Below are 23,619 nucleotides of genomic sequence, written 5' to 3' on the forward strand. Positions count from 1 at the left end.
TTCTAAAATACTCCCAAGTATTGATGATTCAAAACTCCCAAGGCTAGCCTGTGTTCCCCCAATAGGCCTGAGTTGGTCCCACAGCTGAGCCATTCTCCTCAGACCCCAGAGGAATAACATCAGCTTCTAAACCCTTGGGACCCTGTGAATTGACAAGAAGTTCTAGGCCCCCCCATGTTTTAAATCTTCAGTCCAGCCTCAGTCAGTGAGTCCCAGTTTTATCTCAAACTAATAAATGTGTCCAAATTACCAATCTCTCAGAGACTGGGGGAAGGGGAAACATAGCAGCCTCGCAAACATCCCATCTTTCCTATTGTGCCATGGTTTCATGTGGAGTTAGAAAATAGAGCACAAGAATGGACTCTCCAAAACCAAAGGGTTGTGTTAGCCTCGGATGGAGTGGGAAAGAATATGAAGTAACCCCCCTACACACACCTTTCTCTCCTTTCCAATTCCCAGAGCAAGTGAGGAAATGGGGACCTAGTTACCCAGGGTAAGTAAGTATGTAAGGCAGAGCCAGGACTGAATAAAGGCAACTGACTGCCAGTCCAACTTTAATGACAACGGCCATATTTTCTCCCATTTGGTCTGTGCTGTCCAGGTGCCCAAAGGCGAGTTAAAGGAAACACCCCTCAGCTGAGTCCTAGCCCACCATAATGTGTCAGACTTTTACTGGTTTAAGATGCACTTACGAGGTCTAGAGTGGCCCTAGCCATCCCAAGACTGAAGAACTCACAGAAGTTTCATCTATTTCTATTGAGTCTAAAGATATAGAGCTAAGGACAGCCTTAGCTGTCAGCACCCGCCATGTGCAGAGGGCTCTTCCAGATGCCCTGGTGAGTTAAAAAGAGTCATCCAATTCTTTTTTTTTTTTTAATTTATATTTTAAGAAGACCAGAGAAGTAAATACAAAGTACAAGAGAAAGGAACTGTACACAGAGCATTACCCAGCAGGAAGGCATTAAAGCAGCAGCATAGTGGCACATTAGGAGCTCGTTGCTCTGGGTCACACTGTGACATGTGAAACATGGAGCATGCCCCAGCCTTTCCAAACCTCCATTTCTTCATCATTAAAATGAGGTCAATAACACTATCCACTATTAATGACACTACTATTAACACAGGGTTAATGATACATGTAGCAGTCCTTAGCACAGTGAGTGACATGCTATGAGGGCTCAATAAATGCTTGCTTTTATAATCAGACCAAACTGAAGTTGGTTAAGTCTCCTCTAGCTGGAAATCAAATTCTACAGCCTTACTGGCATCTTACCTGCACCCTAGGGCTTAAAAGCCTTTGTTTACTTTTAGAGGAAGTATATTACAATATTAACAAATGTAACAAAACATAGCAGTAAAACTATGCTAGTAAGATCACTGAGCTAGAAATACTTCATTGAATAGATGTTTTAGAACATACATTCAGAGGGGAGTTCCATGAGAGTGGGTGTCAGCCAGGAGTAAGTTCAGTAAGGGACTGAACCATTAAAATGCTAACAAAACCTCAGGATAATTCATTAGGATCACAATATGCAGACTAAGGAGGAAGTTTACATCTGAAGAAACCAGGGATCCAGAATCTGAAGAGAGGGACTTGGGAGATGAAAGTGAAGAAAGCTTCTTCAGGTACTTGAAGGGTTGCATATGTTATATATGATGGGAAAGACTAAGGAAGTCCAGTGGGTCAAGAGTCCCAGGACAAATATTGTGGCTTCCTATGAGGAAGACTGTTCTTGTGCTAACCAAGAGGTGTCCCCTACGTAAGATGATGAGTTGGCATCTCACCAGTGGGCATACTGGAAAACCCTGTGGTCACTTCCTACCTGAAAGTCTGCAATCCTAATGTCTTATTTGGACACCAGAAATAAACATAATTGGGAATCAATAGAGTGCAGCTCCTATGTGCCAGCATTTCTCACCCTGCTAACAACAAAACCTTCAGAGAATAATATAACAGCTCAAACTTAGTCTGCTATTACATTTACTTGGGCAGTCTTATTCCATTTGAGAGGCATTCTAGTTAAAGGTAAATAACAACTCTATAATGTTTTTTCTTAAAGATAAATTAATCAGCCCAACACTATATCAAAAAAGGCACAAGGATAATCTGTCACATGATTTTGAGTAATTATGCTAAGGGTTTCATTTAATCAAAGGCATCATTGCTTTTTTGCTCTGCTAGGCTCAGAAAACTAAACATTGAAAAAAATCAAGAAATATTCTAAAAATCACAGCCACTGAGAAGAAAGTGATTCAACATTATATTTTCTTTGTTCCACCTGCCAAAAATGATAGAGTGAATTTGGAGCTGAGAAAGACAAAAAGAAAAAATTCAAGAGTAGAAAAAGACATATGAAGGACAAGCATGAGGCTAGGTGCGGTGGCTCATGCCTGTAATCCCAGCACTTTGGGAGGCTGAGGCAGGTGGATCACTTGAGGTCATGAGTTCGAGACCAGCTTTGCCAACACGGCGAAACCCTATCTCTACTAAAAATACAAAAATTAGCCAGGCATGATGGCAGGCACCTGTATTCCCAGTTACTCAGGAGGCTGAGGCAGGAGAATCGCTTGAACCTGGAAGGCAGAGGTTGCAGTAAGCCAAATATTACACCACTGCATTCCAGCCTGGGCGACAGAAGGAGACTCTGTCTCAAAAAAAAAAAAAAAAAAAGCCAAGCATGAGAGTTTAGTGACATTAACCACCCAAAACCTTCCTGAAACTCCAGATGTATGATTTGTATACCTAAGCATATAGTGCAGTCTCCACCCGCGTTTTCTTTTTCCTTCACCACAATGAGTTGGGTAGCAGGAGAGAAGGATATAAAGGCAGAAGCTCATCTTTCATTCAGTCTATTTGCTGCCTTTGACGGCTATCACAATTCAGCACACAAGAATGTTAGTGCTCATCACCATAGAGGCAATTGTAATGTCAAACCCAGAACTGTGGAATCACAAAATACGAGACACATGTAACAGGCTTTGGGATGGGAGGGTAGGAGTGGAGATCCAAATTACCAGGCAAGAAATTCAAGGCTTCAGAAGCCCTTTTGAAGCAATTCAGATTCTTAGTCATTTTTTTTTCTTTCAGAAAATTGAGACACTGATTATTTCTAGTTAAATTAATCTGTTCATAGAATATATTATACCAGAATTCCAGCCTTCAGACCCAGTGAGAAATGAATGCACTATTAAAGGATATACAATCAAGTATAGATACCTTCATTATAAAGTGTGGCTTTCACCTGAACTGGAGAAAGCAATCTTTGTCCTAGATCACGCAGTATTTCATTGTAACTCTATCCTTCAAGCACTACTAGACTGGGGAGACAAGTCAACAGGGTGCTAAGTGCTATCACAGAGGTAATCTACTTTATGCTCCAGGAGAAATGGAAAAGGAGAAGTGGCACCTACCCAGCCCGAGGGGTCAGAGAAGGCTTTTGGAGGAGGGACACCTGAGACGAAGCTGGAAAGGCAAGTAGTGTTGGCCTAATGGGCAGGATAGGGTTTATTCTATGCAGAGGGGCACAGGGGAAGCCAGGAGGACCAACTGGAAACCCAGAAGACTGGGGAATGCTAACATTTCAGGGCTGGCCTGAGGACTTGGGGACCAGAAAGGGGCCACAGAATGATGGGTCAGAAAGAGAGACGGGCCAGAAAGACAGAAGGGCTAAGGAGGAGGGCCTTTCAAGGCAGAAGTCGCTCACAGTGTGAAGGAATGCAAACCAAGTCAGACAAGGGCTAAAAGGCCTAGACTTAGGTAACCACAAAGGGCCTAAGGTGCCCTTTGCCTGAGACATTTCAGGGAAGTAAGTGGCAGTGACAGAGGCCAGAGTACAGAGGGTTAAATTGCAGGAGGTGAGGAAGTAAAGACCATGGATAAGGCTACTCGCAGGAAGCCTGGCTAAGAACAGGGAGTGAGCTAACAGGAAATACTGGATCAAATTGTATTTTCCAGCCTGAACCTCTTCTTTAAGCTCCAGACTTTCATCTCCTCTTGAATTCCTCCTTTTCCCCCACCGACTACACTCAATTTATATTCTGGCCTCCCCTCTACCCATTCTCCATACAACAGTCTGGGTGGTCTTTTTAAACTATAAATCAGGCCATCATACCACCCCATACTCAAAATATACAATGGCTTCTCACTGACCTTAGAATAGAATCTTAATGCCTTGCTATGCCCTGTAAGTTCTTGAGTGATATGGGACCTGCTTTGCGCTCCAGTATCTTCTCATACACCTCTCCTCCTCTTAGTATTGTACCAACCTGGTCTCCTTTCAGTCCTTGAATTCATTAAGAACAGTCCTGCCTTAGGATTTTTGCCCTTCCTCCTTTACCAGGAACCAGTCCTAGGCCCCAAAGCCCTTCCCAAGCTCTGTCCATCGAGGCAGGAGCCTCTTCATTCCCTCCTGTGTTTGCACAGGTCCTGCCTCACTCTTCTCACAGCTCCCTCCACCATTTTGTGCAAATAAACACCCACACACCCCAAAATCACCTCCCATCCAGTAGATGCAGGCAAAGGGTGAGTTACCTATAAAGGAATAGGCCACCGCAAGTGCTCTTCCAACCCCGTGCCCAACGGTTTACCTCAAACCAACTTCTTCAGAGCCCAGGTTTTCCAGCCCTCCCAGTGGGATGTTTCCTGGGTCTCACTAGCAGGGGCTTTGATGTCAAAAGACCCAGGCCCTAGCTCATTTCTCTGCTGCCAATTAGTTGTGTGCCCTTTATCAAGGCATCACTGCATCAATTTTCTTATCCTAAAAAAGATAAACAGTGTCTCCCTAGCCTTTAAGAAGCTCACCACAAAGGTGTACTAACACCCCAGTTCTCAGCATCCTCTTCCCCGACCCAGGGACCTCTCTCCCACCTTTGCATCACTTGCCTTCTTTACCAGGAACAAGTCCTAGGCCCCTTGGCCCTTCCCGAACTCTGCCCATAGAGGCAGGAGCTTCTCCATTCCCTCCTGGGGTTGCGCAGGTCCTGCACCTCACTCTTCTCAGAGCCACCTCAACCATTTTCTGCAAATAAACACCCACACACACCAAATTCACCACCTATCCAGTAGACAGATGCCTATTCTCAACCATCTCTCTTTTAGCCTTGGTCACTAGCTCCTATCCTAGGCCTGGTATACAAAAGCCTCCCAGACAATCATGCCCTTTCACTCTCTTCTCCAACACTGCTGGCAGGCCACTGACACCCAGGGCAACCTGGAAACCATGGTTTGAAGATGGCAGAGCATCATTAGTCTGGGCCCCCTCCATCCCCACAGGTGACTGGATTTTAAATGAGCACAGAAATGTCTACTGTTTTAAGCCACTGAAGTTTCTGCAGGGTTTATCTATTACAGTAGCTAGTGTTTCTCTACACAATACAGGCTGAATTAAAATGGCAGCTGGAGAGAAGGGAGAGGACTCTAGTGGTAATGAAGAAAGCCTGGAGCTAGGATTAGGCATAGCCTGACGACCATCTCCATTTCTGTATTACTTATCCTCTTCAAAGTACTTTAAAATATGTTTTCTCATTTGACACACTTTCATCAATACTATTGTTAATAACAATTGACAAATGAAAAAAATGGACTTAGTGAAGTTAAGGTATGTCCAAGATCCCATAGCTGATAAGTGGCGAAGCCAAACTGGACACAGGACCCCTGACTCTTAGTCTAACAGCATCTTCCCTGCAGCATCTAATCTCTCAAAGCCACATTCTAGTGCCACATCAGACACACTGAACTAAGGTACAAGGGTGCTAGAATGAAACAAAAAGGATAGGTAGTCTGGTAGAACTGATAAAAGGCAGATTGTGGAGGTCTTCGTAAATATCAGACTGTGGAGTATAACTTTTATTCAAAACACAATGAGAAGCAAAAATCAACTCCCACTTCCAAGCTCCACACAGTAATTTTATATCTTATCTGCCTTCAAAGACCTTACTGCATCATCTACTCTTGGCTATCAGTGGATGCCAATGCTCCACTTTACACAAAAAAATAGAAGCTTTTACAAGGGCAAAAATTCCAGCCCCCTGCCTTCTATAGACTTCTCTGTATCCCCAAATAGCCTTTCCTCTTTCCACACAGTCAAATGAAACAGGCACTCCTCCTCTGGCAATGCTACTGGCCATCTCCTGTGCATGCCCCTCCATCCACAGAAGAGACCCTGTTCAAGCACTTATCCTTTCTCTTCCTGAATCTCTGATTTTTTTCCTTTCTCCTGGCTCCTTCTTTCCTCGGCCTCTGAACATGCTAGAGCCCCTCTCATCCTAAAATCACCCCTTCCTTGGGAAGCCCACAGCCCCCTCTTATCCTCACACTTCCGAGCTGAGCTCTTTTAAGCATCAGCAGTGAAAATGCATCTCTACTTCATTACCATGGATTCTCTACTCCACCCCCACCCACGGTAATGTGGTGGTGGGATGCTGAAACATTCACCTCCAGTGATACCTCTTAAGAGCTAAATCCAATGGACAACTTCCAACATTTCTCTTACTTTACCTTTTCATGGCACTTAACACTGCTGTACTCCCACCTTCTTGAAATTATCCCCTGCCTTAGTTTCCATGGCCCCATTCTCTCTTGATCTTCCCCCTGTCTGTCTACTCCTACTTGGTTTCCAGTATAGTCTCCTCCCCTCTGCCTCCTCACTAAATGTTGGTATTTCCTGGGGTTCCATCTTTATACTTCCTCTTACTCTACATACTATCTGTTTGAAATCATCCACAGATATAACTTCAACTGACAGCTACACACTGGAGACTTCCACAGTGTGTAGCTGTGGAAGTGTAGCTATATCTCCACAGTCCAGACCACTCATGTGAGCTCTCCACAATCTGGCTACACGTGCCTGCCAGTATTTCCACCTGGATTCCATGGGTGGAATTCCAGCTCAAACTCAACATGGCTAAAACCACAGCAAGCATCTTGTTTACCATGCTTATTCCTCTTCTTACTGCATCCATAAGGAGAGCATTTATTATTGTCTCAGTAAGGGCTCTACAGAGAAATAGAACCAATATGAAACAACTATATATATGTGTGTGTGAATGGATATCTGTATGAATACACAGTCATACTCACACACTAAGATTTATTTTAAGAACTGGCTCACGCAATTGTAGGGCTGACAAGTCTTAAATTTTGGGCAGACCAGCAGGCTAGAAATGGAGGCAAGAATTGCTGTTGCAGTTTTGAACTCCCCTACTCGACCAAGTACCCAGGAGACAGGTACTCTCCTCTATATCCCCAGCATCTTACACAGGCTTGACACACAGCAGAAGCTCAGTAAGTGTTGGCTAATGCCCAAGTGGGTATAAAGTGAGATGTTATTAAATGAGAATGGGACAATAGGATGAATCATCATGGGGAAGAATCAAGACTTGACCAAGGACTATGTTACAAATCAAGACATAGCCCTTCTGCGGCATTCATTTGCCAGAATTACCGCATCACTACACCCATGACTGAACAAGGACCATTACACAGATAGAAGCATATCCATTCAATACTATATTTGAATGTCTCAACAACCCTGTTAAGTTGGCATGGCAAAGAAAAGGTCACATTTTATGAGTAAAATTGAGGTTCAAAGATTAAGGGTCTTGTCTAGGTTGCTACAAAAAATACCTACAACGAAATGTCTTAGTTGTTCAGTGATACGCAAGGTAAGAGGGACCATTAAAACAACAGAAAGTTGGCTGGGAGCGGTGGTTCATGCCTGTAATCCCAGCACTTTGGGAAGCCAATGCGGGTGGATTGCTTGAGCTGAGTTCAAGTCTGGCCTGGGCAACATGGTGAAACCCTGCCTCTACAAAAAATACAAAAATTAGCCAGGCATGTTGGTGCACACCTGTGGTCCCAGCTACTCGGGAGGCTGAGGAGGGAGGCTACTTGATCCCAGGAGGTAGAAGCTGCAGTAAGCTAGGATCACACCACTGCACTCCAGTCTGGGCAACAGAGCAAGGCCCTGTCTCAAAAACCAACCAGCTGGGTACGGTGGCTCACACCTGTAATCTCAGCACTTTGGGAGGCCGGGACGGGCGGATCACGAGGCCAGGAAATCAAGACCATCCTGGCTAACACGGTGAAACCCCGTCTCTACTAAAAATACAAAAAATTAGCCAGGCGTGGTGGTGGGCGCCTGTAGTCCCAGCTACTCAGGAGGCTGAGGCAGGAGAAGAGTGTGAACCCGGGAGGCGGAGCTTGCAGTGAGCCGAGATCGCGCCACTGCACTCCAGTCTGGGTGACAGAGTAAGACTCCGTCTCAAAAATAAATAAATAAATAAATAAATAAATAAATAAACAAACCCCAACCAACGACCAAAAAGTAACAGCTCAGCTCAAAACTCCTTATCAACATAAACCTGCAAAAAGTAATCTTCTACTATTTACAAAGAATACTTTTTATTATAACTATTGTTCTGATTTTTGTACTATATTGTGGTATGTATTGTATTACTAGAATTATATATCCATTGTTGTAATAATAAATTTCTGGTTATACAGTAAACATCCAGAAGCACTGTTTTCTGAAATAAAGCCAATATGTATTAAATCTACGACTTTAAAGATAACTATATAGCCCTAGGTACCACCTAAGTAGCTGGTTTCCTTATTTATTAATATACATTAGAATTAGTGAAATGTTAATATTCAGTTCAAGCATTGTATTTGGGGATGCGACGCATTCTCTGAAGCCACAGAGAAGTGAAAATACTCCATTAGTCATTCTTGTTAAAGAAGACACGGCTGATTACTCCCAACTATATTTGCATATATAGTAACTTGACCTTTGCAAAGCTCTTTTCTACGTGGTCTCATCCAGTCTTAGAAAAATCTTATAAGCCAGGGCAAATCCTTTTTATTTTACTTGACAGAAAATAGGGTCAAATGCTTAAGGTCATGTAATTGATAAAAGGCAAAAGTGGGACTAGACACCAGGCCTTTCTTCCCCAAAGCCTACAGTCATTCTATAAAGCTCTCATGGCTTTCTGGCCATAGGTCCACTAGACTGTGAGTACCACAGAAGACCATGTCTGATTTGCTCTCCATTGGTGTCCAGCATAGTATCTGACACATAGTAGTCACATAGTAAGTATGTTATTTGGTGAATTACTGAAATCATTTTCTTAAGTGGCTTTAGTTACCTGTACGGTAAAATGGGACCTATAGCATTGCCAAATATCTTGGCTTTTTAAATGGTATTGGCATTATCAGGAATAAACAAAAAGGAAATGCTATCTTCTGTGAACTATATATGTTGATTCCCAAGGGGATCAAAATTCTGGGCCAGGGCCCCATTTCAGCACAAAAGGTAGCAAGTAGTATGTTTTTCAGCTTCCTGGAAAATTAAGAGTTGAATGGAGGGGTCAAGTGGAAGAGCCTTAACATGGGAAAGGAAAAATTGAATGCAAGATTTCAGGCATAACGATGACCACCTACAAGGCTAGCACAATGGTCCAGCTATAGCTAACCTACCATGGCAAGAAATGGGCTTGCCAAAGGAGTGTGAACTCATCCAGAGAGTACACACACCAGTGAGAGAGAATCCACTCCATGGCAGGAAGACATAGCTTTGAGGTAGGCCAAGCCCAGGAACCAAGTGTGCAAAGGTCTAGGGCAGAAAGAGCCACTCTGGACATGGCTTCACAGGCTTTCTGTAAAACCATCTGTGCTTAGCCACCTAGAGCAAGGCAGAATGAGGAGCAGCTGACCTCCTTTGGTTTACTGTGGCCAACCCCACAGGGATCTACCGACCACATTGACAACCACCCCAGAGAAAGATACCCAGAAATGAGATGGTGAGTATTCAAAAGTCCTGCTAACCTGGCAGACTATTCATTTCCTATGAAGGCCTCATTAACATCATTTAGAGCTCTATTTTCCCTCCATTTTAAACCATATATTCAAACATATACATCCCATTATCATTCTGGTTTTCTATTCACTACCATACCACTATATATCCCATTCTTTCAGATCTCTACTATGATCCCAAGATCATTTTCAGCTATGCTTCCATAAAAGCCCTTCTCCACCAAATATTCCTTAATGCATCACACATTAATTACAGAAACAAGGTATCCAAAGTAATTGAGTCATTTCAGATAACTGAAGGCTAATTCATTAAGCACCATGTTGTAGTCTTGCTAAAATAAATGATGCCTTAGTAAACATAAAATATCAAATGTAATTTACTAGTTCCAAAATTTTACTCAAACTTCAAGATCCAGTCTGAATACAAACATTCCCTTAAAGCAACCTCCAATCTCCTCTTGCCACCTCCATCCACCACTAGAAATAACCTCTCTTTCATCTGTGATCCTATAACATTTTGATTATATCTCCTTCACAGCACATAGCATGGTCTGCTTGAGGTTAGAGATCTAAATGCACCTCGACTTTTTAAAAAGTTCCTTGAGGACATGGACCCTCTTTTCAACTAAGGTACCTAGTTCACAGCAGGAATACAAACACTTCACAAGATGAATACCTTTAGTGACTTAAACATTATAAAGAGCACCGTAATACAGCAGAGCCTGCAAGGGTTCCTGAGCTCTGACGGGAGGAAAAGTGTGACATTAAAGAACATATTATCACCATCACACTGATCGGTTGGGTATTCCTCAGCTTTAGAAGAAAATGTTTTTCTAAAAGGGAACAATACTCTGAATTCCTTTTTTTCTCTAAAATGGAATCACTTTTTACAAATCTCAACTTGCAAAATGAAAGTTCTGGTTGAAATGGCATTGCTAATCCTCCACGGCCACATTTTCTAGGCCTCATGATGTACATTTGACTAGCTCCCTGTAGTTCACTGAGGAGAGGAGACAGTGAGTGGAAGGATGTGGTAGGTGACTGGAATGCAACTGAGGTGCTGCTATTCACCAGTCTGAAAGCCAGCCTTCTCAGTCCAAGAGGAAATAAGAAATGGAACACATGATTGAGCAAATCAAGTTTTAGGCTCAAGGTCCATAGCAACCACTTCAACAGTGCTGACAACATTCTTTTCCCAAAGCTTTAGTGTTTGGGTATGATAAACCAGGTGGTATAGTGTTAAGTAATCTAAACAATGCAACTCAAATTCAGAACCTCCTTAATAGCAACAGGGGGAGTGTAAGTGGTCAGCCAAGAATGACTAACTCCAAGTTCCCTCGTGAGCAGCTATTCTTTTGCAGGATTCCTCTCCTTGTCATGGAAAGAATTTTCCCAGGGAAAATAAGGAGAATGGGGCAGTAAGGCTACCAGTATCATAATATTAAATATCTAATCATATAGACAACCCCTTGGGGATAACAACTGTTCTTAACTTAGGCTTGTTGAGTAAAACTTTGTTTTTAAATCCAGTATCTTCAGAGACAGAATTGTGCACATAATTTTACAAATACCTAAAGCACTAAGCATGCTGGTTTATGACGGAAAGCTTTCTAAATTGCACAACTTCCTTCTCAGCCTTTCTGAACAAACTAAACCCTAATTCGACCTATTCCTGTTGAACATGATAACAATTATAATCAGTTGATGTATTCAGAGACCACCGAGGCAAACAGGTTATGTTTTTCTCTATAATAAATGTCTCCAAACAGCTATACTTTGAATTATTTTATAGAGCATTTCTGTTTCTGTCATTACCAGCTGTCCCTTCCTGCTGTTGTCAGTGTGTTTGCCTCTGATAGAGCATTCTTAGTTCACTGTTTCTGACATCAGATGTATTAGGAAAGCCAAACTCTAAAGTGTCATGGGCTAAGGTTCCCTCCCACCAGTCCCACCTTCTTCAGACCCAGGCAATAGGCTTCCAGATGCCATGTTCTTAATCACTACAGCTGCATTTCCCAAACTTGCCTAATTATAAAGAATTACCAAGTGGGGAGGGTGTTAAAAATACACATTCTCAGTCTCCTCCTACTAAAGACTGTAAGTTCAGTGGGCCCGGGATAGAGCCTGGAATCTGTTTTTTTAACATACATCCTCACATGATTTTCATGAACACGTTTAGAAACACAATACTACATGCCTCTAGTGCTGCCCTCTTGAATTGGGATTCCTGCAGAAGTATAATGAACCTGGGCCATGGCCGACTCCTTCCTGAGAGACCTGGCAACCAATAAACCTTCCAGGTCACTACTTTTCCATCTCCCTCGGGTAAAATCCCCTGATCCTTTCAGATTCCTGCAGGGTAACCACAACATCTCATTGCTGGGATCTCCGACCCCACCTCATTTGCTGAAGATTTGGCCCACTTTCCTTTTCTCCATCCTAAATATCCTACAATCCTTCTGATGGCTTCTCTGACCACACAGATGGCCGAAACAACTCTCCAGCCTCTCAGTTACTTGACCTCCTTGAATTCAGCCATCTTCACTGAGTTCATTTCAGTCACTTATATCTGTAGCAAAACACAGGAATCTGTCATGCCCAGTAATTAATTGCTCCAACTCTGAAATCTTCCACTCATGCGTCCCTCTCTAGCCACATCCTATTACTCCATCACTCCACACACCCATTCCTTGACTTCAACAACACTGGTCCTTTTCTCCTCCCCATCTAGCCTAGATACCTTTAGCTATCACGTTAGTCACCCCCTGGCCAATATCCCAGTTCCTCTGCTCCACTGTCTTTCTGCCACTCACCCCAGCAAACCCCAACCCTGGCTCAATCCAACTATATGCCTTCTTTGCTCCTAAAACCAGGCAGCTGAATGCTACCAGTGCCCCAGTTAATCCATGGTCCTATCTCAGTGGAGCCCTGCATACTGCCTGGAGATCATGGACATTGTCTCAGGTTCATTACCCACTCTTCTTGACCTCAATGGTATGTCAAACCTTGTTTTCCTCTGACCTCTTCCCATTTATTCTTAGCAGACCTCACCTCTATTTCACAGAGATGATAAACACCACCAGACTTGGCACTTGCTCATAAGGCATCCCACCAGAAAATATAACTGTGCCCAGATATTCCAACATGCGAGCTGTCAAGCCCATTATGCTTAAACTGAGTCTACTGTTCACTTGGTTATTTGAAATAAACTCCCTGGTGGTAAGCATTACTGACGTAAACAGTATGCTGGTGAATATCTTTCTAGTGCAAAAAAATAAAATAAAATAGTATAGCCAGCTTCTTGAAAGATCTCTCTACCCTGAGAATCCTTCTAAAGATGGGGAAGAGGTTTTTTTTTTTTTTTTTTAAAGAAAGCTATCTTACTTCACAAGCATTTAACAAGCACAAATCCAAACATACGTTGTCATACATCAATAGAATAATTATAAATCCCAACCCAGATAGTTAATTCTGATTTTTTTTTTTTTTTTTTTGAGACAGAGTCTTGCTCTGTCACCAGGCTGGAGTGCAGTGGCGTGATCTCGGCTCACTGCAACCTCCCCCTCCCAGGTTCAAGGGATTCTCCTGCCTCAGCCTCCTGAGTAGCTGGGACTACAGGCACGTGCCACCACACCAAGCTAATTTTTTGTATTTTTAGTAGAGACAGGGTTTCACCATGTTGGCCAGGATGGTCTTGATTTCTTAACCTCGTGATCCACCCGCCTAGGCCTCCCAAAGTGCTGGGATTACAGGCGTGAGCCACCGTGCCCGGCCAATTCTCTGATAATTTTTATAAATTCAAAACCACGGTCAGTGAAAGAACACTAAGTTAGTTATTGTCTGTCATTCACTCTTATCCAAACTCTAAATTGTTGATGAGTTTACAAGTCTTTTCTTGAGGATTTTTTTTCCTCCTTATAATAGTAATAGCTAACATTGATAGTTTTTTGTGTATAATTCTGCTCCTCAAAAGATCCTATGAGATAAGAGCTATTATTTTTCTCCATTTACAGCTGAAAAAACAGACTTAGACATGTAATTTTCCCAAAGGCTTACAGCTAGAAAGTGGCAAAGGTAAAATTAGAACACAGAGCCTGAAAGCAAACTATCTATATGCTTTGGCATAGTGGTTATTAACAGAAGCTTCCCAGGAGAATATAACATCCTAACCCAAGTGTTCTTATTTTTAATGCTCTCATACATGCTTAGAAAAACAAGAGAAACCATCAGGGATTAATATTGCAGCATATTTCATATTCATTCATTCCTGCATTCATATCAGAAGGCAGTAATGAATAAGGGGGAAGGTTCTAAAGTCACATCACATAGATTAAAATCCTAATTCCACCATATTCTTAGCTATGTAACTTTAAACATTACTTAAATTCTCTAAGTTCAATTTTCTCAACTAAAAAAACAGAAGTGGTAATATAATTACCATCATCACCATACTGGGTTCTCCCGAAGATTTAGAGATAATGTGTGAACACACATAGCAATGGACCTGGTACATACGAATTCTCGAAAAAAGTAGCTATTAAAATAACTATTCAAAATGTTCTGAGGCCCTACACCTACTGGACTCTGGGCAGAGCACTGGGTGCTGGGACTGTACCATATACAGGACAAGGCTGTCCCTGCCCTCCTAGATCTTGTAGTCTCTATTGGGGGAGTAGACAATAAAGAAGAAAACAAAAGAAGGAAACATATAAATGAAGTGCTATTGAGGGGGTAAAGCCAGCTGGACTTCCTGGGTCGAGTGGGGACTTGGAGAACTTCTTTGTCTTACAAGAGGATTGTAATATGCACCAATCAGCACTCTGTAGCCAGGATTGTAAAACGCACCAATCGGCACCCTGTAGCTAGCTAGAGGTTTGTAAAACGCACCAATCAGCACTCTGTAGCTAGCTAGAGGTTTGTAAAATGGACCAATCAGCACCCTGTAAAATGGACCAATCAGCAGGACATGGACGGGGACAAATAAGGGAATAAAAGCTAGCCACCCCAGCCAGCAGCAGCAACCCACTCGTGTTCCCTTCCAGGTTGTGGAAGCTTTGTTTTTTCGCTCTTCACAATAAATCTTGCTGCTACTCACTCTTTAGATCCATGCCATCTTTAAGAGCTGTAACACTCACCACAAAGGTCCGCAGCTCCTTTCTTGAAGTCAGCAAGACCACAAACCCACCAGAAGGAATGAACTCCGGACACACTATGAATTTTAGTGAAGTGCAAGCAATAAATGCACATGTGCTGAGATAGAGGACAATGGGGAGGAAGCTACTATAGAAGTGGTGATCAGGTAAGGCCCCTCTGAGGAGATGTTTTAGCTGAGACTGGACGTTTAAGGATCTTTCTATGAGACAAGTGGAGGTCTTGAAGAGCCTGTACAGAAGAGGAGAATACGGCATGTTTGAGGAACTGAAGGTGTTCAACCTGACAAGCATGGCAAACAAGGAGAGGGAGCCTGGAGAGGGAGCACGTCAGAGTAAGTGTGGATGCGAGTCCAAGTGCAGTGGAAGCCACCAAGCAGGGGGATGGCATGCTTGGGTTTACTCTTTAGTAGGATCACTCTGGCTGCTGTGAGGAAAATGTGCTAGAAGAAAGCAACAGTGGAAGCTGGGAGACCAACCAGGAGACAGGGAATCATCCATCTGAGAGAGGTGGGTAGGTGAATTAGGAAGATGGAAAAAAGGGAGGGTTTGTGATATTCTAGAGGCTAGGCCAAAAAGCCATACAGATGGGTTGCATGTGGAGTGAGGAAATGAGAAGAATCACAGACAACTTTCAGGTGTCCAGCCTGAACAATGAAGACAATACTAACTAACAGTGAGACAGAAGGCTGAAGGGGAGAGTAAGGAAGGGTCAGGAATGAGGAATACAAATTTCGAAGCTTGAGAGGGAGATTGAGAGATCAGTTCTGAACCTGTGAAATTTGAGATCACTGGGACAGGAAGGTGGTAGCTAAAACTGCAAGTCTGGAACCAGAGAAAGGGTGGGGAGACGTAACAGAAAGAGTCATCTGCATCCAGGGGGTTCTAGGGTCCTGGGAATTGATGAGATCATTTAGAGAGAGAATATGATGAGAGAAGGGAGGTAGCAGATCCAGAAAAGAAAAGAAATAATCAAAAACCACGTTGATAATTTAAAACTGAACATGGTAACACAGCCCACACAAACATAGAACTGGTTCAAATACATGCTCAATCAATACCTGTGGAACAAGTAAAAATAAATTCTTAACACATACTTTTAGGCCTTTTTTTTTTTTTTTTTTTTTGAGATGGAGTCTCACTCTGTCGCCCAGGCTGGAGTGCAGTGGCGAGAGCTCAGCTCACTGCAGGCTCCGCCTCCTGGGTTCACGCCATTCTCCTGCCTCAGCCTCCCAAGTAGCTGGAACTACAGGCGCCCGCCAACACACCTGGCTAATTTTTGTATTTTTAGTAGAGACGGGGTTTCACCGTGTTAGCCAGGATGGTCTCGATCTCCTGACCTCGTGATCTGCCCGCCTTGGCCTCCCAAAGTGCTGGGATTACAGGCATGAGCCACCGCGCCCGGCCTCCTTTTAGGCCTTTAAGAAAATAATTTTCATTTAGGATTCCCCCCTTACCACCACCACTACCAACTTCTTGTATATTTGGAGGATAAGAAAAACAAGTTTTTGAAGGTCTCTGTTTGGATTGTGTTCAAGGAGATCCTTTTTCTTAAAAATAAGAAGCAACTGTTTTTTTCCAAAAAGTCACTAAAATGAAAAGTAGTCTACCTGAAATTCAAACCTTTGAAAAGCTTACGCTCACATTACAACTTCTCTGTAAAAATTCTGCCCCAAGATACAATTTTCCCATCCTCATAAATTAAAATGCAATTATACATTTTACTACAGATGTTTCATCCTGAAAGATGAAACTGGTACTTTCAAACAGTTCAAGAGTCACAGGAGAGATGTAAAATTGCAAAAGGTCAAGGATTTATTTTAAAATGTTAAAAAAAAAATTAAGTATACCTGCTAGGCCATCCAAAAACTGATAAGCAGGGAGAGGAAAAGGATAGAATTGCCAGAAAAATAAGTAAATATGTAACAGCTATTCCCCAAATGAAAACACATTAAAGCTATAATTATATCTCTGGGTATCTGTTGACACGAAAACCCCACTATGCTCTTGAGGCTTACACTATCACTATCAACTACCAAATTGAAATCACAGCTGTAAACATAACTGGGAAACTTTATACTTTTCAAAAATATCCAGTGTGACACAGGGATAACGCATAAGAAGGAAAGCCAACAACATTTGCCAAAAATGTTCCTTCCCTCAATTGTTCAAGTTAAATCAAGGCCGTAATTCTTTTTAAGACCACAGCCTCACTTTGTAAAATTCTTCTCAGATATAGATGAGAAAGAAATATCCTGACCTTTAAGAGATTGTCATTTTAACTCATGACACAGCTACCTAGAAGCCTAGAAGGCTACCAGCAAGGTCATATGAATAGATGGATAATGAGCATTCATTCTTTCCTTCATTCATTCAACAAATATTAAGTACCCACAATGGGCCAGGTGCAGTTTCTGAGCCCTGAGGATAAATCGGTGAAAAAAAAGTCTCACACTTCTGGGTTAATGAGGGAGAGAGACAATACACCAACAAATAAATATGTATTACCAAGTGGTGGTAAGCAAGGCAGGATAAGAACAACAGGGAAATGGGGTGTATTTGATAATGCGGTCAAGCAAAGCCAGACAACCTAACTTTTGAGCAGAGACCTGAAGTAAGGGAGTCAACTATGTTAATATCCAGGGACCAGAGTTCTAGGCAGAGGGAACAGCAAATGCAAAGGCACTGAGGCTGGAGTATGCTTGACTTTTTTGAGACAGAGTCTCGCTCTGTCTCCCAGGCTGGAGTGCGGTGGTGTGATCTTGGCTCAATGCAACCTCCGCATCCCGGGTTCAAGCAATTCTCCTGCCTCAGCCTCCTGAGTAGCTGGGATTACAGGCACGCACCACCAGGCCTGGCTTTTTTTTTTTTTTTTTTTTTTTTTAAGTAGAGACGGGGTGTCACCATGCTGGCCGGGCTGGTCTCGAACTCCTGACCTCGTGATCCGCCCGCCTCGGCCTCCCAAAGTGCTGTGATTACAAGTGTAAGCTTGATGTTTTTAAGAAACAGCAAAGAGATCTGTGTGGCAAGGCTCGAAGTGAGGATGGTTGTGGGGAAGAGGGTTAGCCTGGCAGGCCACAGCAAGGCCTTCAGAGTTTACTTTAAGACAAAAAGCTATGGGAGGGCTCTAAGCAGAGGACTAACATGATCTGAATTTTTTAAAGGATTGCAAAGAGACACAAGTTCCTACTCATAAAACAAAGATGTATCTCTCATAATCTAGTTATAAGTCAAAGAAAAAAAGCATAGAATAAAAGTTGTGTAGTATGATAGCATTTTTGTAAGAAAAAACACGTATATATGGGAACGAGGCTAAAAGGCTTAATACCAAATTGTGATTTACTATGGTTTGTGGGATTATGGGGTTTTTTTGTTTTGTTTTTTTGCAATGCTTTTCTTTGTTTTTCAAGTTTTCTGCCTTAAACATGAATTACTTTGGTAATTTTTAATGTCCTCTTTAAAAAGAAAAAAGCACTCCACCATGAGACTTCCCTTGTCTGAAATCTTACTTCAATATGAAAAAAAAAAAAAAACTCAAAACCAAAAACCAAAACAACATGGGGAACATTTTTTTCCAAAAATTACCACACTTCCCATGCAATGTTTGCCTGTCATGAACCACTGGACAAATCAAGCCCCGCTCAATGTATCAAGGTCACAAAACCAACTTGGTTAATATGTTGATCATTACATAGTGGCTCTGTCCTCTACAGCAACTTTGATACCATCTTTCCAAGGCAGCAACAGAAGGGCCCTTTTCATTCATTTTCTAAGTGTCTTTGATACTATTTTGCGCTTCTGGATTTTTCCACTGTATGTCTCTTAGAAACAAATTAAGCTCGAATAAGTTGTTCCAGCTAATGAAGTGCGCTTTTGGCTCCTTCTCCGTGGTTCAGAATTATCCGGCAAAATACCAATTGTTTTAGGATGCATTTTCTCTTAGTTTTGAAATATTGCAATACTAAGTTACCACAAATAAAGAGCATTGAGATAACAACACACAAGAACGTGTATAAATGGAAACTACTGTAATCCTTTTTTAAATTAAGGATGTGTGGACGCCTCATGAATAAACATTTAGGATATCTGGATAAATATATACTATGTGTTCACATAGATAAAAACAGAAAGGAGCATTCCTTCCTACCTCACTCCCCCACCCCAAGTCACATAAGTTTCTCGCAGGGCACAAGCCCAGGGCAATCACTGCTCAGAAATGTAAACCATGCAACTCAAAATGACTCAAGCCCTCAAACACTCCCCACCTAAGTCCTACATCCCATCCACTCCTCAATCACTTCCAACAGGCTTCCCTGAATGAAAATCCCAAACTGGGAAGGCTTAACAAGCTCCAAACTCCACTCACACGCCACTCAGGGAATCCGAGGACCTGGGGCCCACGTGTAGTGTTTTCGCGTGGGCAGACAAGGGTCCCAAGATTCAGGGTGCTACTGTACCCCGAGTGGTTCGAGTCCTGGCTCTGCCGCCTTCACTGGTCGAGCTGACGCTCTTTACACCGGGGGCATGGGCTGCCACATCCCAGCAGAGTGCAAGGGCCCTCGGGCGTGGACGCAGGCGGCTCTCGGGTGCACACGCGGAACGCACACTCGGGCATGCACTCTCACACGGTCAGGCGGGCCTGCGCGAACGCCCCCGCTTCCCCTCTACCACCCCCTTTTGCGCCTTCCACGATGGTGGCACGCGGGGCTACCCTGACCCCTAGGACCCCTGGACGCCCGCTCCTGGAGCCCGGGGGGTGATGACAGATGGCGGAGGGCGGGGCTCCGGGGGGAAGGGGCGGAGCCTCTCAGCATGGGGGTGCTGGCGGCTGACAGAAAGACCAGGGGCAGCCGGCGGGAGGGGGCTGACTGAGACTGCGGGCCGGCCGCGGGCCAGGCGTGGCGGGAAGGAGCTCGCGCAGACACAGGGGCTGACAGGCAGAGAGAGATACAGACACCGGGGACTGACAGCCGCGGGGGCACGCGGGGCCGGCTGGCCGTGGCGGGCGCTCACCTGGCAGCGGCGGCGGTGGCGGCGCCCGCGACCGGGCCGCTCTTCCCGCGCTGCGGGCCTCCCTCCCCGCGGCCGGGCGGGCGGGCGGCCGGCGCAGGCCCCGCAGAGGCGGCGGCGGCGGCGACGCCGGAGCCGCGGACTGCTGAGCGGCGGGGACGCAGCTGCACCAACCGACTCCGGGCCGCTCGGCTGGGCTCGGCCGCTCTCGGAGGCGCTCGGCTCTGCTCGGCCTTGCACGGCTCCCCTCGGCCTTGCTCGGCTCGGCTGGGGGCGTGGCCCAGGCCCCCCTCGCCCCCCCAAGTCGCCTCTGGCGGCCGCGGGGCGGGGCTTTCGAGCGGGTGCGAGCCCCCTGACGTCGCGGGCAGCGGACCTTGCCCCCGGCGCATGCGCCAGCACTCCTCCTCCCCCCCTCCTCCCCGCCCCACCGTGTGGAGGCTGAAGAAGACGGGGAAGGAGGGGCTGGGGGCGGATGCTGCGGTCCCAGAGGTTCCTGGCTTTTGTACTCCATATCCTGCTCTTTCCAGAGGACCACTTAAAGAAGGTCACACCAGGTTACACTTTCAAAAGGATGTGTGTGTAGGCTGGCAGGGGCTCTGGCTCCTGTCTGCCCCCACTCCTCCAATTCCAGTGTTTCCCAACAAGCGTCGACTAGGAGTGGTCTTTTATCCAACCAAGGGTTCACTGCAGTTTTTAATATTTTCTGTTTTCTTAAAAATAATAACAAAAAAACTAACTCTTGATCACTGTTTTAACATTGAGTCTTCAAGTACTTGAACTTTCAAACATCAGTCAGCCTCCTCGAGTCCACTAATACCGTCCTTTCTTCATAGCTGTTGTGTAACCTGTAATGCCTGGGATGGGGTTGGGTTCTTTCCTGAATTCTCGTCACATGATCCAGGCACCTTTTTAGTTATGGAACCAAGTCTGCAGCAAATATGCTCAGAAAGTGGCTCCCACCTTTAGAATCCAGTGATTAGTAAACAGCAGGAGCTCTACGGTCTTGACACACCTGGATGGGAACCCCAGATCTGCATTAATCTAGCAGGTTAATAATTGTCTGAGTGACTTTGGACGTGTTAATCTCTCAACTGTAAAAGGGCAATGAAACATGAGTAAATCAGTAGAAATATTAAAAGGGTTAAATGACACCACATATAAAGATTTCTGCACAGTGCTTGGTGTTCAATAAATAAGGCTGCCTTTAACTTCAAGTAACTTTAGAACCTTCAGATCCTGAAAACCAGGGAGCATATACACAAGTGTGAGCGATGTGTCCAAGTAAACAAGTCGATAGTCAAACACCCATACGTGGCACCTTAGCTTGCTCCTTTCACAACCTTCCCTACCTCAGTTCATGTCAACTCCATTCTTCTGATGACTCCAGACAAACCATTAGAGTCATCCTGGACTCCACTCTCCCTATCATATCCCACATGCAACCCATTAGAAAAGCCCGTCAGCTCTACCTTTAAAATACCCCTTTTCCTCTTTCCTGGAATATTGTAGTAGCCTCCTACCTGTTCTCCACGATTCCACTGTGCTCTCATGGTGCCTTCTCTCAACACAGAAGCCAGAGGGATCCCGTTGAAACCTAAGCTCAAAAGCCCCCAGAAGGTTTCCCATCTCAGAGTAAAAGCCAAAAAAAAAAATGGGGGCGGTGGGGTGGAGAGTGGGACACAGTCTCACTCTGTCTTCCAGGTTAGAGTGCAGTGGCGCCATCACAGCTCACTGCAGCCTCAACCTCCCAAACTCAGGCAATCCTCCCACCTCAGCCTCCCAGGTAGCTAGGACTACAGGTGCACGCCACCATGCCCACCTATTTTTTTCATTTCCAAAATGTGGTTTTTTTCCCAAAGGCTTCCAAGATCCTATGTGTCTGCCCTTCGTCCACTTATACTCTCCACCTCTCTAACTGCACCTCCTTCCACTCGGCCTCATTGCATGCCAGGCACACTAGCCTCCTTCTTGCTCCTGGAATATGGAGGCTCACTTCTACTTCAGAACCTCTGTACTTGGTGTTGCTTCCTCCAGGTATCAGAAAGGCGTGTGCCTTCCAAGTTTCTACTCAAAAGTCACCTCCCCAGACTTTCCCAGACCACTCTACTAAAGTATCAAGTCCCAACTCCAATCACTATCCTCTAAGCCTGCTTTACTTTTCTGCCTAGCCCTTCTAACCTGAATATCATCTATAATATCTCTGAAGGTGGGAACTTTGTTTTTCCCATCTTCAACATCTAGAACATGGGTCGACATGTTCAGGTACTCAATAAGTATTTCTGGGATGAATGAGAATGTATATAGGTTATACTGCTCCAATACAACTTCATTTATTCAACAAACTTTTCTGAGCATCTATTTTGATCCAGGCACAGTGGGATCCTGAGAAAAATGAGGTATTCTCCCGACCTTTGAGGAACAGTATTTCAGAGGAAACAGTCATGTAAAAAAAATACTTCTGGCCGAGCACAGTGGCTCACGCCTGTAATCCCAGCACTTTGGGAGGCTTAGGTGGATGAATCATCTGAGGTCAGGAGTTCGAGACCAGCCTGACCAACATGGTGAAACCCCATCTCTACTCAAAATACAAAAATTAGCCAGGCATAGTGACGCGCACCTGTAATCCCAGCTACTTGGGAGGCTGAGGCAGGAGAATCACTTGAACCCGGGAAGCACAGGTTGCAGTGAGCAAGTTTGCAGCATTACACTCCAGCCTCGGCAACAAGAGCGAAACTCTGTCTCAAAAACAAACAAACAAAAAACTTCTGGGAGAAAATATGTAACAAAGATGGATGTGCCAACTGCTTTGGGAAGCACAGAGAATAGCATAATTAACAATATACAGGAGAGTGTGGGTAGGCTTCCCAGAAAAGGTGACTTTGGGGCCACATCTAAAGAGTTGTTGAGACAGAGATTCCAGGCAGAAGAAACAGCCATTTAATACCAGTGTTGGGGGGTATGTCACAAATGATATTTACACACAGAGGCATATTACTTTCCTTTAAAAAAAATTAAGCAGATTTCAGGTAATCCCTATAATAATGTCATTTGCACTCACATTCTGATGAGCTTTCTCAAGCAGTAAGGAAACTGCTAGTATAGTTAATGCAATAGTTACCACCTGACCTCTATTTTATTGGAATGGGCTACACCTGTGAACTTTTTGTGCCAGGGTCCAGAGGCAAAGAACTATCTGAAGTTTGCTGGCTGCAAGGACCAGAAACCCATCAGACCAATTTAAGGAAAATAAAAGGGGACTTTATCTTTAGGCTTTGGGTGGGATGGATCTCACAGAGGCCAAGGGAAATAATTAGCTGGGATTTTGGATGGGCTGGAAGCAGAGTAAGGGGAGCCAGTATGACTCCAGCAAACTTGTTTTCTCTGCCTCCAGGTATTAATAATACAATGGGAAATGTGTCTACCAACCTCTCGCAAGTATGAGATACAATTCCAACTACCCAGAGACTAAAACTCCCTAATCGTTCTAATCACAAAATCATGTAGAAAAGGCTCTAACTGACCCAACTTGTGGTAGGTACTCTCCTCCTCCAGAACAGTCATGCCAGCTTACAGGCATGAAGTTCACCAGGAAGCCACCTCTGTGAATCAAGAAATGGCCAATTACCAGGAAAAGGGAAATTGTTT

The 23,619-nt window shown here is 44.2% G+C and overlaps 1 protein-coding gene across 21 annotated transcripts in view; it reads right to left on the bottom strand.

Annotated features, from left to right (window-relative positions):
• Positions 1 to 20,295, bottom strand: part of ZHX3 (zinc fingers and homeoboxes 3) — a 139,567-nt gene extending 119,272 nt beyond the window's left edge. For 11 of the 21 annotated variants that reach the window (XM_003825897.5, XM_055104612.2, XM_055104624.2 and 8 more), the window contains exon 1: positions 2,744 to 19,273. The gene's annotated coding sequence lies outside the window, so the exon portion shown is untranslated. Of the gene's footprint in view, positions 1 to 2,743; positions 19,274 to 19,330 lie in introns of those variants that run through there. The other 10 variants (XM_057300805.2, XM_055104621.2, XM_034947376.4 and 7 more) reach the window with 4 other exon arrangements.
• Between the last annotated feature and the right edge of the window lie 3,324 nt (positions 20,296 to 23,619).

Source organism: Pan paniscus, chromosome 21 (assembly GCF_029289425.2).
Source record: "Pan paniscus chromosome 21, NHGRI_mPanPan1-v2.0_pri, whole genome shotgun sequence".
NCBI lineage: Eukaryota > Metazoa > Chordata > Mammalia > Primates > Hominidae > Pan > Pan paniscus.